We start from the raw sequence: 15,440 nt of genomic DNA on the forward strand, positions 1-15,440 counted from the left end.
CTGCTGGAGACAATGCTGGTGCTCCCACAGCACCATACATGCCATGGTCGACCAGTTGTGGCATCCCATTTGAAGCCAACTGACTGAGCAGATGCCAGGGATTAGAATTCTGTGGCCATACTGGTCAGATAAATGATCAATTCAGCCAGCAAGGCCCGGTAGTGTCTTTATAAGCCACAACGACCACTTGTTTGTGTTGTTCACTGTTGCTTTCCCTCAGTAAAAACGATGGGGTGATGGGCAGTTTTGTTGATAAGCATCCCTTTTGAGTTCTCCCACCCGGGCGCCCACATTGGAAGAAAAGCCCCGAAGTTTAACAACAAAATGTAAAAGACTCTTGGACGGGTGCATAGATGGGAAAGGTGAAGGAGAGGGTCGGCAGCTTTAAATTCTTCTGGGTTATCATTTCGGAGGACCTGTTCTGGGTCCAGGCATAAGTGCAATTACAAAGAAAGCACAACAACGCCTCCACTTCCTGGCAAGTTTGCGAAGATTCAGCATGACATCTAAAACTTTTGACAAACTTCCACAGATGTGTGGTGAAGAGTACATTGACTAGCTACATCACAACCAGGAATGGAAACACCAATGCCCTTGAACAGAAAATCCTACAGAAAGAAGTGGATGCGGCCCATTCAATCACAGGTAAAGTCCTCCCCACCGTTGAACATATCTACCCGGAGCTTTGACGCAGGAAAGCAGCATCTGTTGTCAGGGACCCCCACCACCCACGTCATGCTCTCTTCTCGCTGCTGCCATCGGGAAGAAGCCTCAGAACTCGCACCAGCAGGTTCAGCCAGAGGGGATAACTTCACTCAGCTTCACTTGCCCCGTCATTAAAATGTTCCCACAACCTGTGGGCTCACTTTCAGGGACTCTTCGTCTCATGCTTTTTTATGTGTATCACTTATTTATTATTATTATTTCTTTCTTTTTGTAATTGCAGAGTTTGTTACCTTTTGCACACTGGTTGACTGCTCAGATTGGTGTGCACTGTCACTGATTCTGTTATCGTTATTATTCTATTATGGATTTATTGAGTTTTCCCGCAAGGAAATGAATCTGAGTTGTATATGGTGACGTACACATGTCTTGATAATAATTTTACTTTGAACTTTGAACTCCTTGAGGTGAGCAAGCAACAAGTACAAGCCTGCCTGCCTTTAACACATCCATCACCTCTATTACAGAGCCCAAACAAGCCAGGTGGAAGTGAGAACAACACTAGGGGATGTCTGGGCCAAGATTTCCTGAGTGACTGCTAGACATCTGCAGAAACCTGAGAGAGCAGACAGAAGCTTTTGGGGTTGTCAGAAACTGTTGAGGCATAAGGCAGTTACACACTAATTATATGGCAACTCATTTAATTTCCTTTTTCATCTAATTTTTAATTTCTTTTGGATTGATTGGCTAAGGATATTCAGGTGTGAGGTGTTGGAAATGGATGTGGTGCATCAGGAATTGGGAATAGAATCCCTCGGGACTCAGCTTAAAGATGTTTGCTATCATGTTTGTTGTTGTGTGCTGGGGCAGCAGTCTGAGGGTAGCAGACACCAACAGAATCAACAAACTCATTCATAAGGCCAGTGATGTTGTGGGGATGGAACTAGACTCTCTCACGGTGGTGTCTGAAAAGAGGATGCTGTCCAAGTTGCATGCCATCTTGGTCAATGTCTCCCATCCACTACATAATGTACTGGGTGGGCAGAGGATTACATTCAGCCAGAGACTCATTCCACCGAGATGCAACACAGAGCGTCATAGGAAGTCATTCCTGCCTGTGGCCATCAAACTTTACAACTCCTCCCTTGGAGGGTCAGACACCCTGAGCCAATAGGCTGGTCCTGGACTTATTTCCTGGCATAATTTACATATTATTATTTAATTATTTATGGTTTTATATTGCTATATTTATATTCTCTTGGTTGGTGCAACTGTAACGAAAACCAGTTTCCCTCGGGATCAATAAAGTATGACTATGAACAGTTAATCTAAAACCCTAAAACCCTCACTAATTTTTATAGATGCACCGTAGAAAGCATTCTTCTAGGGTGCATCACAACCTGGTATGGAAGTTGTCCTGTCCAAGACCGAAAGAAGCTGCAGAAGATCATGAACACGGCGCAGCACATCACACAAACCAATCTTCCGTCCGTGGACTCACTTTACACCGCACGCTGTCGGAGCAGTGCTGCCAGGATAATCAAGGACACGACCCACCCAGTCAACACACTTTTCGTCCCTCTTCCCTCCAGGAGAAGGCTCAGGAGCTTGAAGACTTGTATGGCCAGATTTGGGAACACCCTATGCGCTGCTGGGACTGTATGTCGTGTTATGTTGGGGGAGCATTTATGAGGTGCCATGGTAGCATAGCAGTTAGGGTGAGGCTAATACAGCTCGGGGGCGTCCGAATTCAGAGTTCAATTCTGGTGCCATCTGTGAGGAATTTGTACGTTATCCTCGTGGCCGCGTGGGTTTCCTCCCACAGTCCAAAGACGTCCCGGTTAGTAAGTTAATTGGTCATTGCAAATTGTTCTGTGATTAGGCTGGTGTTAAGTAGGTGGTCTGCTGGGTGGTGCCAGAGGACCTGTTCTGGGCTGTAAGTCTAAATAAAAAGACAATTACCTCCCAATGTTCTGCCTCACACTCAACGACGTCACCAAAACTGCTGGGACTGTTCGTCACTCAGTGAAAACAGAGGCTTTCATTCTAACAAGTACAAGAGCAGAGAGATCTCGGAACTGAACTTGCTTTACAAATGGAGCTGTGGATGACAAGGGCAAGGGATTCGTGATGAACCTTACAAAGCATTGGTTGGGCTGCAACTCTGTCCAGTTGTGCACGCCACACCTTGGCTTCGATGTAAAGGCTTTGGAGAGGGTGCAGGGCGATGAGGGACTTTAGTTTTCTGGATAAATTGGAGAAGTTGGGGTTGCTTTCCTTGTGGCAGAGGAGTTTGGGTGAGGACCTGATGGACGAGAATTTAGAATTAGGAAGGGTATAGGCAGAGAGAAACTATTCCTTTGAAGGGTGTTTCAGAAGCCAGAGGATGAAGGTGGCTAGTTGTAGAACCAAGAGTGACATGAGAAGGTTTTAATTTCAGTGAGTGGCGGGATCTGGATCGTATTGATAGGGATACCATTAGATAGAATAATAGAGCATAGACTTGTACAGTACAGAAATGGGTCCTTCTGCCATCCTTGGTCTATGCTGACTGCGAGTCCTAATTACTCTGCTCCCATTTGCCCGCGTTAAACCCATATCCCTCTGTGCCTTTCCTGTCCGAATGCCTTGTAGATGTTGGAAGAAGTTTCACTTCTGTACACAAAAGGTAGCTAGATCGGTATCTGAAAGGAAATTATTTACAGGGCCACTAGAAGTGAGACTAACTATGTGTTTTCAAGGAGATGGTGTGCTCTCAACAGGCCCAACAGCCTCTAACCAATTCTGTGTACGAATGATGGAGGGTGAAGAAGCAGTGGAGTTAGGAGGGGAAGTAATGTGGGCAGAGGGCAAATGGCATTAAGGGATATGGATAGGTCATGGGGTATTGGAAGTGGCTGATTATAGCCACTTAGTTTAATTGGAGAAACAGGGAAAAGAATTAATTTCTCACAGGTCGCAGGATTCTCTTTGAGCAAAATTCAGCTTTGCCCGTGGGGAATCTGGAAAACATCTGGCTGGGTTTTCAGCAAGGCATGTGTATATTAATAATTTGAGGAATTAGATGAAAGAGCAAATCTCGGCTAATCTCCAGTTTGAATCAGGGTGTTTGGGGTTTTCAATTGTTTCCTGAACACATCGGCGTGTGGAAGCTGCAGGAAGTGATAGAGTGGTTACTCAGAGTTCAGCGTAGACTCTGGCTGACTCTGCGTGGCTACAGAACAAGATTGTTCAAGTAACAAAAATTAACTAAATCACTGTGACCCTTCTTACAACATAAGCCCCTCCCTCCCATTATCTGTCAGTATGCTTCTTCCAACTGAACTCGGCTTCGAGTAGAAATAATCCATTAAACCTCCTGCTCTTTGTCTGATGCTGTGAGGTTTTCTGTAACTTTCCTGACTTTATTCTTCTAGAGTCACTCTCTCCACAGACAGGTCTTGGGAAAACCTTGCTTTTCCATACAGTGGAAAGGATACAACGGGTTGGTATATCACCACAACCCTCTAAAAGGCCTGCCTGTAATATTTTAGGGAATTGAGGAGTGTAATCCTAAAATGTTAGCAGAGTGGGTGCAGATTTAGTTACCCAGGAACTGGGTTTGTTAAAAATTGGGTGCTTACTGTCCTGATTTTTGTATGGGGCACAAATATGTTGGGTGTTGGTTAGACGTGACTGATCTGAATACAAGAGTGCCTCTGGAATACTATTGCTGGAAGGGTGTCACTTGGTTGAGGGTGGAGTGGGGGGAAAATCAGTGGTGAGCTTTGGTTAGGATTTTTTTTGGGTTGTACCATGAACCCTTTTACAATTGGGTCATAGCTTTAAACAAACTTTTTTCAGGAAAGATTGATTAAGTATGTTGGCAGTAAGTAACCTGGTGGTGTGATTTTAAAGGCTGTTTCATCACGTGGGGTATAAACAGTGGTATGGGCCTGTACCTATAGAGTCATGGGCATACAGAATGCAAACCGTGTATGTGCCCAGCTTGTCCATGTTGACTGTATCACTCAGCAACCGCGTCCCACCTGCCCGCATTTGGCCCACAGACCTCCTCTGTGCTTTACTTCCCCTCTGCTGTCCTCTCAGTTTCTGACAACTTGCTGATCTTGTGCTCATTTGCAGGATGTAACTCCAGGGGAACCTTGTACGTATCTTCTGGGTTCTTGGGCTGTGTCAGGTGACATTGTCTCTGCTCACTTCCCTGGGCATCCTTGTTCCTGAGCTGGTGTTTCTCCACTCAAGCCGGTTCACTCTTCTATTTGCCTGCTCTTGTCTTCCCTCTGGCCCACGTTTCCCTGGCATGCTGACTGCCCTCTGATCTTTGGGCAGAGCCTTCCACCGTGAAGCAGACAGACCAAGAGCTGGACCCAGTACCTCTCACTGTCCCTCTGTTCAGCAGGAATAACTCCTTGGAGTGGGAGCACTGAGACCAGCTTCAGCATTCCTGAGGCAGTATAATTGATGACCTCAGTACAGGCAAGGAATTGAAGCTGGCCATTTCCTGGACTCTATGACTCAATGTCCACACCAAGCTGTGAGCTCACGTCACTCGGTGGTTATTAGAGAGAAATGGGCTCCAGATGCATTGCTTAGGCACGTTGGGACATCATTGGAGAAAGTCTGGAGAAGCTGGGAATAAAAGAACCAGGGTCAACAGGAGGTGACCAGCTAAGGTGCCTCTCTGTGAAGAGCTAGTGTGGTTTCCAGGGCTTTGGTTTAATTTAAACCTTACATCCGATGTTCTACAGATGGGATATATTTAAGTGGTGCCTCATGTAATCTTGGGAGGCCCTTTTGCACCCAATTATGTCCCAAGTACTTCACAGCTGATAGAGCTGAATGGAGAGGTATTTACTGTTGTAGTCATGCAAATGTGGCTCTTAATTTGAGCTCAGTGAGGTCACATGCACAGTGAAGAGTCAGAAACATTAGTATAATACTCACCAAGTGGCCCGGTTCAGTGACCGTAGATGAGAAATCAGTTTTGGTGAAATATGGTGGTGCCCCTTCTCGTAGACAGTGTGCTGTGGGGTCTTATCAACCTGGGAGAACAGTCGGGCCGTGGTGGGCCATCTCATCTGAAAGTTCCCAGTATTACATGGGCTGTATTCAGAATCAGATTTATTACCACTGACCTGGCTAAGGTGAAATGTGTTGTTTTGCGACTACAGTATAGTGCAGAGGAATAAAATGACTGTAAACTGCAGAAATAAATAATGGAGGTGAAAAATAACAAGGTAGTGTTCATGGGTTCATGGTCCTTTCAGAAATCTGATGGTGGAGGTGATGAAGCTGTGTCTGAATCACTAAATGTGGTCGTTAGTTTCCTCTACCACCTCCCTGACTGTAGTAATGAGAAGAAGGCATGTCCTGGATGGTGAGGGTCTTTAATGATGGATGCTGTCTCTCGATGGGGAGTGAGTGTTATGCCTTAGTTGAAGCCGGCAGAGTCTAGAACCCTCTCCAGCCCCTTGCGATCCTGTGCATTGGAGCCTCCATCAACATCATTTTTCTACAGAAGTGGCTTGCTATTGCCGCCTTCTGGGCAGTGTCTTCACAAGATGGGTGACCCCAGTCATTATCAATACTCTTCAGAGATTGCCTGCCTGGCGTCAGTGGTCCCATAACCAGGACTTGTGATCTGCACCGGCTGCTCGCTCGACCCTCCACCACCTGCTCTCATGACTTCACGTGACCCTGAATTGGGGTGAGGGGCGGTAAGCAGGTGCGACACCTTGCCCAAGGGTGACCTGCAAGCCTTACAACCTCCCGCGGTAGAGACGTGTTATCGGGGTCTCCATACGGGACCCTAGTGCTGTAAGGTCAGTCAGAATGCTCTCTGCTTCACGTCCTTTATAAGAGTCCTTGGTGGCTTGCCAGATCTCTCAAACTCCTAACAAAGTAGAGCTTCTGGGCTGCTTTCTTTGTGGGTCTCGGATAGATCCTCTAAGACATTTTTTTACCCAGGAACTTGAAGCTGCTGACCTTTCTACCGCAGATCCCTTTCTTTCTTTCCTACCTTCAGCAGTGTGCTGCTAATGGAGCCACAGCTTTGTGCTGGCAGGTGGGTTATCTGTAGCCCTTGTTGTTGTGCTTTGGTGATGATAACAGATGTGTTACACACTTCAAAGCCAGTTTACCGATTTTGTTTTTGTTCTTCCCTTCTGGGGTTCAATTCCACAAACGTCCCCTGTTTGCCTGAGTGCTAGTCTTGTTGCATAACCCTGAGCAGTGACTGTTGGAGTGAGTTATTTCAACTCACTCAGATCCACACAGATCTTTCTGGGAAAAGTGTCTGAATAGTGACTAGGAATGGAAATCGAATCTGTTATTTCCCTGGCCCAGGGCCACAGTGGTCCTGTGTTACTGTAAACTGCTAACTTGGCACGGAGCAGTGTGATTGAATTAGAGGTCTTGATCCTTCAGGGTCTGTTTATCTACTGAGCCACTGTGGGTCTAAGTTTCAGAAGAGCAGGGAAACAGGTCCTTCGGCCCAACTTAGGGATACTATCCATCCTGATAGCCTGCTGTATGTTTTGCCCAAATTTTTCTGAACCTTTTCTATCCAGTTGTATTCTTCCTGCACAACGTTTGAAGACAAAGCTTCTGCTTGTCACAGAAAGTAGCTTTAGTGTTAACACAAGGTAAAAAGGTATTTATTGAGCCCCTGGCATTTATTTCATCTTTGAGTTTGTTGAGCGCCTTCCCCAGTTCAATCTCGTTTAACCCAGTGGTCTCCATTGCTCCATTTGTTTGGGGGAGAAGCAGCAACAATGAGATAGATTGTAGTCTTATCTGCAATCTCCATAGGAGCTGAAACAAGGCCTTGCTGAATATGTCAAAGATGATGCGGAGAGTTTGACTGGGTCGATCAGAGTGCAGCAGTTTCCTCCAGTGGTTTGAAACAAGGACATTTATCCTTATAGCACCATTTATTTCCTCAAGACATACAATAAGGCCATTTGGCTTGCTAATTACTCCACTAATTTTCTCTGTGATCTACTCTCCTCCTATTTCAGCCTCTTCGAGGGGTGATTTTAAAGCTGACCAATCAACCGTTAACCCATACGTGTTGTGTATGTGAGATAAAATTGGGTCACCGTGGTTACAGGAGGGACATGTAAACAGCAGCAGAGGATCGGCGTTGATCCCCGGTGACTGGAGCTAAGGCACGTTTTAAACAGGTTCCATGGTGTTTCTTTGTTTTGGGGCTGCCTGCAAGAAGATAAATCTCAGGGGCTGTATTACTGCATACGACTTTGAATCCTAAACTGCCGCGCGTCCAGTCTTTTAGTTACCTGATCTCTCTTTCTGTGGCTTGAATGTTTGATAGTTGCCTCGGAAAAGTGGCTGACTGTGTCAAAGGTGCTTCTAATATTTCATCCAGCATGATAAGGATGATGAGCCAATTGGTTTGATCCAAACCATGGAAACTTCTGCCTGCTCAGTGTCCCAGTGCATTTCCTGGTAGGGGAATCCCCCCACCTCCAGTTGCGACGCAAAGGCTTGACTGCACAACAGGTTTCCTCTGTGCGCTGTTGTGAGGGAACAGCGATATTTTTAGCCCTGGCAGGAAACGTAGAAAATAGCCCGAATGCAAAAATATTTATAATGTGGAAACATTGAATTTTGCAGGAGCTCTGTGAAAGTCTTCATTTAAGTGTGTATGTTTGTTTGTTTGTTAGTGGTTATCACCCTGCGGAAGGCAGATAAGCAAACCCAGCCTGTGCTGTGGGATCTCGCCTGTTTAATGAACATTTAAGGTCAGAGCAAGTGTCGCTTTGTGGCTCTGCTGGATAGCCAGTAACATCAGCATGCGATGTAGCAGCAACAATACAGTATAATGCTCCTGATTTGGTCGAGCTAATGGATTTGAGTGGCAAAGTGGTGATGTGTCTCTACCAAAGGAGGTGTAAGGCACTCCTTCCCTCTGCTAGCCTGCAGGTCACCCTTGAGCAAGGTGTAGCACCTGCTTAGCCCCCTGATCAGGGTCACGTGAAGTCATGGGAGCAGGTGAGGGATCAGCCAGTGCAGATCAGAACTCAAAGTTCAACGTACATTTATTATTGAAGAATGTATAAATTATACAACGTTGAGATTTGTTTGCTCACGGGTAGCCACAAAGCAAGAAATTTGAAAGAACCAATTAAAGAACCAAAGCAAAAATAAAAGACCAACACCCAATACACAAAAGAAAAAAAAACAAATCATGCAAACAATTGAAATGAACAACAACAATCCTCGAACCAAAAATTAAGCCCTCAGATCCCAGCCCTGGAGTAGGCCCAAAGCTTCGCTTATCAGTTCATCATATTAGCGGGCACAGAGCACAACAGCCGGGGCAGTCTTCATAGTCTCAGCACTGTAGAGAAAGAGAGAGAGAGGAATGACCATCGCGGAGAACGAGCAAAATCGGCTCTCGCCTGGATCCTAACACCCTGTCTTTTTTGTCTATCTGGGCTGGCACTTAAAATGACCCAACAATGGGACAGTGACAGGCTCCAGCCCCTGGACGCTCTTACCTCCAATCTGAACTGGTATTTAAATTGTCTAAACAGCAAATCCTACCTCGCTCTAGGAGCCAGCTGCAGCAAAAGGCTCCAGGCCTAGACCACGCTGCCCAACAACTCACACCGGTCCCAGATTTCACCACCCTGCCCAAAGCCGCTCTCCAGCTCTTCAGATCAGCGATCCAACCTCACACCCTGGGCCAGTCATATGGGCATCAGAACTTCTGTAACTTACCAACTTGGCTCCTGCCCCGAACCCGCGTCGTCATCACTCGCCCCTTCACTGTTTGCGGCGATAATTTGACACAGTTCACCTCAGCAAAGGTATTGTTAGTTGTGTTTTTAAGTCAGACTTCATGGCTTTTTGAGTGCCAAAGAGCTGTTGCATGCGCTCTCTTAGCTGGAAGTTCACGCAAGTTCTGGTTGTGCGGCCACTGATGGCACCAGGCAACCTCTGAAGAGTATTGATAATGATTGGGGTCACCCAATTTGTAAAGACACTGCCCAGAAGGTGGTAAAGACAAACCACTTCTGTCGAAAAATTTTCCAAGACCGATCACGGTCAAAGACCATGATCGTCTATATCATATGGTACTGTACTTGATGTCATACGGCAAGGCACATGATGATAATGATTGGATTTCACTTGGTAATGGTATTGCTCTTTCCTTGGACACCTGTTTGGTAGAGATACATTGAGAAAACTGAGATCCCATGGGTGTCAGCAGTGATTGCTGTATGGTTAAAAGCTGCAGTGTGTGACCCAGGCTGCCATGAATTGAGGGAAGGCTGTCCTGCCAATGTTGTATTGATCAATGGAAGTGTTAAACCAAGGCCATTGCCCTCTGAGAACAAGCAAATTTTCCCAGTGTCCCAGCCATTTATCCATCAGTCAAAGACCTGTAAAGAGATTATCTAGTTGTTATCACATTATCGCAACCTTGATCACCACACTATGTGCAATTTAACTCCTGCATGTTCCCTTCAGCAATATTTCAATGCAGCTGAGAGCTTCCTAATGTCATTAAAATGGTGCTCTTTGAATGAAAATCTGGTGATTGTCTTTCTCTTTAGAAAATAATTAAAGTAGTTGTAAATGAATCCAATGTGATACAGGAAAGGTTAACGAGCCATTCTTCATTATCATCAGCAAGCAGAACTGATAATTTAATTGGAGTGGGGGAAGTGTGTATCACTAGAGGTGCCTTACCTCTGTTAGTTGTTAGTGGGATATGCGCACTGAACTTGTGAATGAAGCCTGATTTATGCTTCTGCATCAACTCAATGCCGTAACCTACGCAAGTGGTTTACGCGCGTTGTGAGCATTTATACTTGTGCGTTGATGTGCCTGCATCGCTCTGCAACTTGGGCACAATAGACAATAGGTGTAGGAGTAGGCCATTCGGCCCTTTGAGCCAGCAGCACCATTCACTGTGATCATGGCTGATCGTCCACAATCAGTATCCAGTTCCTGCCTTATCCCCATAACATTTGATTCCACTATCTTTAAGAGCTCTATCCATCTCTTTCTTGAAAGCATCCAGAGACTTGGCCTCCATAGCCTTCTGGGGCAGAGCATTCCATACATCCACCACTCTCTGGGTGAAAAAGTTTTTCCTCAACTCGGTTCTAAATGGCCTACCCCTTATTCTTAAACTGTGGCCTCTGGTTCTGGACTCACCCATCAGCAGGAACATGCTTCCTGCCTCCAGCGTGTCCAATCCCTTAATAATCTTATATGTTTCAATAAGATCCCCTCTCAGCCTTCTAAATTCCAGAATATACAAACCCAGTCGCTGCAATCTTTCAACATATGACCGTCCCACCATCCAGGGAATTAACCTTGTGAACCTATGCTGCACTTCCTCAAGCAAGAATGTCCTTCCTCAAATTTGGAGACCAAAACTGCACACCAGAGCCCTGTACAGCTGCAGAAGGACCTCTTTGCTCTTATATTCAATTCCCCTTGTTATGAAGGCCAGCATGCCATTAGCTTTCTTCACTGCCTGCTGTACTTGCATGCTTGCTTTCAGTGACTGATGTACAAGAACACCTAGATCTCGTTGTACTTCCCCTTTTCCTAACTTGACTCCATTTAGATAATAATCTGCCTTCCTGTTCTTACCACCAAAGTGGATAACCTCACATTTATCCACATTAAACTGCATCTGCCCACTCACCCAGCCTGTCCAAGTCACCCTTCATTCTCATAACATCCTCCTCACATTTCACATTGCCACCCAGCTTTGTGTCATTAGCAAATTTGCTAATGTTACTTTTAATTCCCTCATCTAAATCATTAATATATATTGTAAACAGCTGTGGTCCCAGCACTGAACCCTGCGGTACCCCACTGGTCACCGCCTGCCATTCCGAAAGGGACCCATTAATCGCTACTCTTTGTTTTCTATCAGCCAGCCAATTTTCAATCCATGTCAGTACTCTGCCCCCAATACCACGTGCCTTAATTTTGCCCACTAATCTCCTAGCTGGGACTTCATCAAAGGCTTTCTGAAAGTCCAGGTACACTACATCCACTGGCTCTCCCTTGTCCATTTTCATAGTTACATCCTCAAAAAATTCCAGAAGATTAGTCAAGCATGAGTTCCCCTTTGTAAATCCATGCTGACTCGGACCAATCCTGTTTCTGCTATCCAGACGTGCCGTAATTTCATCTTTTATAATTGACTCCAGCATCTTTCCCACCACCGACGTCAGGCTAACTGGTCTATAATTCCCTGTTTTCTCTCTTCCTCCCTTCTTGAAGAGAGCGACAACGTTAGCCACCCTCCAATCCACAGGAACTGATTCTGAATCTATAGAACATTGGAAAGTGATTACCTATGCGTCCACGATTTCTAAAGCCACCTCCTTAAGTATCCTGGGATACAGACCATCAGGTCCCGGGGACTTATCAGCCTTCAGACCCAACAGTCTATCCAACACCATTTCCTGTCTAATATAAGTTTCCTTCAGTTCATCCATTACCCTAGGTCCTTTGGCCACTATTACATCTGGGAGATTGTTTGTGTCTTCCCTAGTGAAGACAGATCCAAAGTACCTGTTCAACTCTTCTGCCATTTCCTTGTTCCCCATAACGTCATGCATGCGCAAACACCTGCCCGCGTAAGGCTTCATGGTCATGGTAGTCTTTCTCAAGGTAAAGTTTAAAGCGAGCATCTTTTTTCATAAAAACAAAATGTGTCCTCCATAATTTTGGAGGTGTGTAGAGCTTTATGGAAAGCATTGCAGCCAGAGTTCCTTCCCTGCCCTTCAGTCACCCAATGGGAAGCTATGCAGTGTAGGAGGAAATGCGATGCTACCAAGCGGACCAATCACAGCTGTTGCGTTCTGAGTTGCCGCGACACGTAGTTACATTTTGGAAGAGGTGCACGTCAGGCTCTGGCGTAGGGATCCGCGTCGGCTCTGCGTAGGGTTTGCGGCGACGCAGTACTTACGGCGTCGAGTTGATGTAGAAGTATAAATCAGGCTTAAGAGAGTTTGTAGTATATTGCCAGAGATAGTAGAGGTCATGGTTTGTGAGTGAGGACTGCAGGAGGCCTCAGGCATGTCAAGGGAGACAGGAGATGTAGGTCATCCTGACTCTTGTGTAATTCTTGCAAACCATTTCAGTAAAGCAGGTACAGATGCCTATTGGAAGGGGTTTAGGTGTAGAGTTCCTGGAATAATGACATGAATTTGGGAAAGTGCAGAGATTTCCGAGTTGGCAGAAGGGAAAGGCAGGGCTACAGTGCTTGTTTTGAAGTGAGAAGCGCGAAGAAGAGGGAGCAATGGTGAATGATGGAGTCAGGGAGAGTCATTGAGTGGCTGTTGACAATTTGCAGTTGGTCGAATAGCTCAGGTACTAAGTATCTGATAGAAGAAACGCAAAGATCTTGGGTTTGCTTTTATGATCAATTCATGAAGTTACTTGTAATTAGTTAAAATCCTTTGGACGCTGCAGGGCCTTTAAGGTTTTCAGGGGAGGGTGGGCATTTCATTAACCCCTAACTTATGTTCAGTGGCTTGTGGCGGTGATGTGTTGGTACAGCTGAACCACTATAAGAGGGGGAATTTGGTCTTGCGCGCGCAGCATGCATTGAAGAGAGTGAATAGTCGGTGTTTTGGGCTTTTGAGTCTAGTATTTGGTTCAAGTTTAGATTAAGTTTTCTAGAGCTCCTGCTCTCCTTTGTGACGGGCTACTGGGTCGCCTGTCGTGATGACTGGCTTTGTGGCTGTGTCAGCTTCAGTTGTTTGCTTGCTTCTGTTTGCACGATTTGTTTCTGCACATTGGGTGTCCGACAGTCTTTTTTTAATGGGTTCTTGGCTGTCTGTAAGGAGACAAATCTCAAGGTTTTATATAATATTCTTCGTACTTTGAATTTTAGAACTTAGCAACAACTGTAGTTGTATTGTGAGGACTGGGCTAGGTTTAGCCAGACCTCTGTAACTATTTAGTTAACTTTTGCCAGATTTCCAGGGAGCCTAGTTAGCACAAGGTACCGTATCTCTCTATCCACCAAAGTCTTGGCAGTAACGAGATTATGTCTCCTATTCAGGCTTAAATTGTGGCAAAGTGTGCAGTACACTTACCTCTCAGTACTGCAGGTTCAACACCAGAGACCTATACATGTGGTCTAGGTATCCGCTTCTCAACTCATTCTCTAGGCAGGCTTGTTCACATAGTCCAAGTGTGTTTAAACAAATGAAGAGTTTTTGGTATTTGTCAGTTGACTGTAAGGATCTGAGGATGCACTGGGTATCGTAAAACACTGGAGATGTTTATTGCTCGTCCAGTTTGTGAACCCTTTCCCAACCCCTCCATTTCCCAATGCAGCGTGAGACGGAGAGTGAGAAAGAACTTCAGGCCGGTAAAGTTCTTGCCAAGTTGCCATCGCAGTTCAAGGAAAGCTGCCAGCCAGTGTGCGAACAGCAGACTCCCACAAACAGCATCATCAGGGCAAGACTAAATGTGCCATGAAATCTGTTGTTGTGCGGCAGCCATACGTACCATGCCATACGTAAAAATACTACAAAATCACCAGACTGTATTTATAAATATACATTGATCAAGCCTCCCCACCATTGAGTACATGGTCAAAAGCCAGTGGCTGAGGAAGGTGGCGTCCACCGTGAAGAACCCACATCACAACCCAGACTCTTTTGAGTTGGTCATGGAGCGGAGGCCACTAAACAAACTGTTATCCATTCTGGACAGTCAGGCACACCCTCTCCATAACTGAATAAGAAGCGGAGCACCCTTTTGAACAGAGTCATTCAGCTCCACTGTCACAAGGATTGTTACAGAAAATCTTCCCAACCAAATGCAACAAGCATATACAACAGTTCATCTCTGTGCGACAGGAGAACACACATACAAATCTCTGTTTATTATTTTGTATATTATTATTGCACAGTATTGCATATTGGCAAATTGTTATTGTGTATATTATTATTCTGTACTTAAGTCTGCACACTGCTGAGAGTGTCTTTAAACATTGCTGGTGTAATGGAAGAATTTCCTATTCAGGATCAATAAAACACATTGTTGTTGTTATCATTATTATGACTGGATGGTCTGAATTTCTGTGTGACATGTATGGGAATAACACCCAGATCACTGTGCAGCTGAGTTTGTAAGCACATCTAATTTAGCATCACGTGTAAGCACATCATTTCTGAAAGGTGGCATCTCTGCAGCTCTCACTGAGTCTGTGATGAAGAGTGTGAGAATTTCTGGTCTTGAACCTTCTGATACAGAGGTGAACGTGTTCCCTGCCAAACACATTTGATACTCAATTAGGAGAATGATTCTTGTCACCGGACAGCTTTAGTGCATGGAGGAATATGTTACGTCACTCAGAAAATGGCAAGGGTGGGCAACACCTGAATAATTGACTTAAGGTGACCAATAGGTTCATGACGACTGGTCTTATTGAAAGAGTTCTGACTGTAGACTTACAGTTGTGTCATACAGGGAAGAGATATTAGATCCTGAAGACCCTCACAACGATTAGAAATGGCTTCCCCTTCGACATCAGATTTCTGAAGTGTCTTAATCCCATGACTGCTGCGTCACAATTCACTTTTTATTTCTTTTAGTAATTTTATTTGTACTGCACTGCTGCTGAAAAACAATTAATTTCATATCATTTAAATAGGTGATAATAGTTCTGATTCTATTGGAGAGAATGGGGGAAGGCAGAGGAATGGAGTTGAGAGGGATAATAAGTCAGCCATGATGAAATGGTAGAGCAGACTCAA

The sequence above is a fragment of the Mobula birostris genome, chromosome 3 (genome assembly GCF_030028105.1).
Source record: "Mobula birostris isolate sMobBir1 chromosome 3, sMobBir1.hap1, whole genome shotgun sequence".
Lineage (NCBI taxonomy): Eukaryota > Metazoa > Chordata > Chondrichthyes > Myliobatiformes > Myliobatidae > Mobula > Mobula birostris.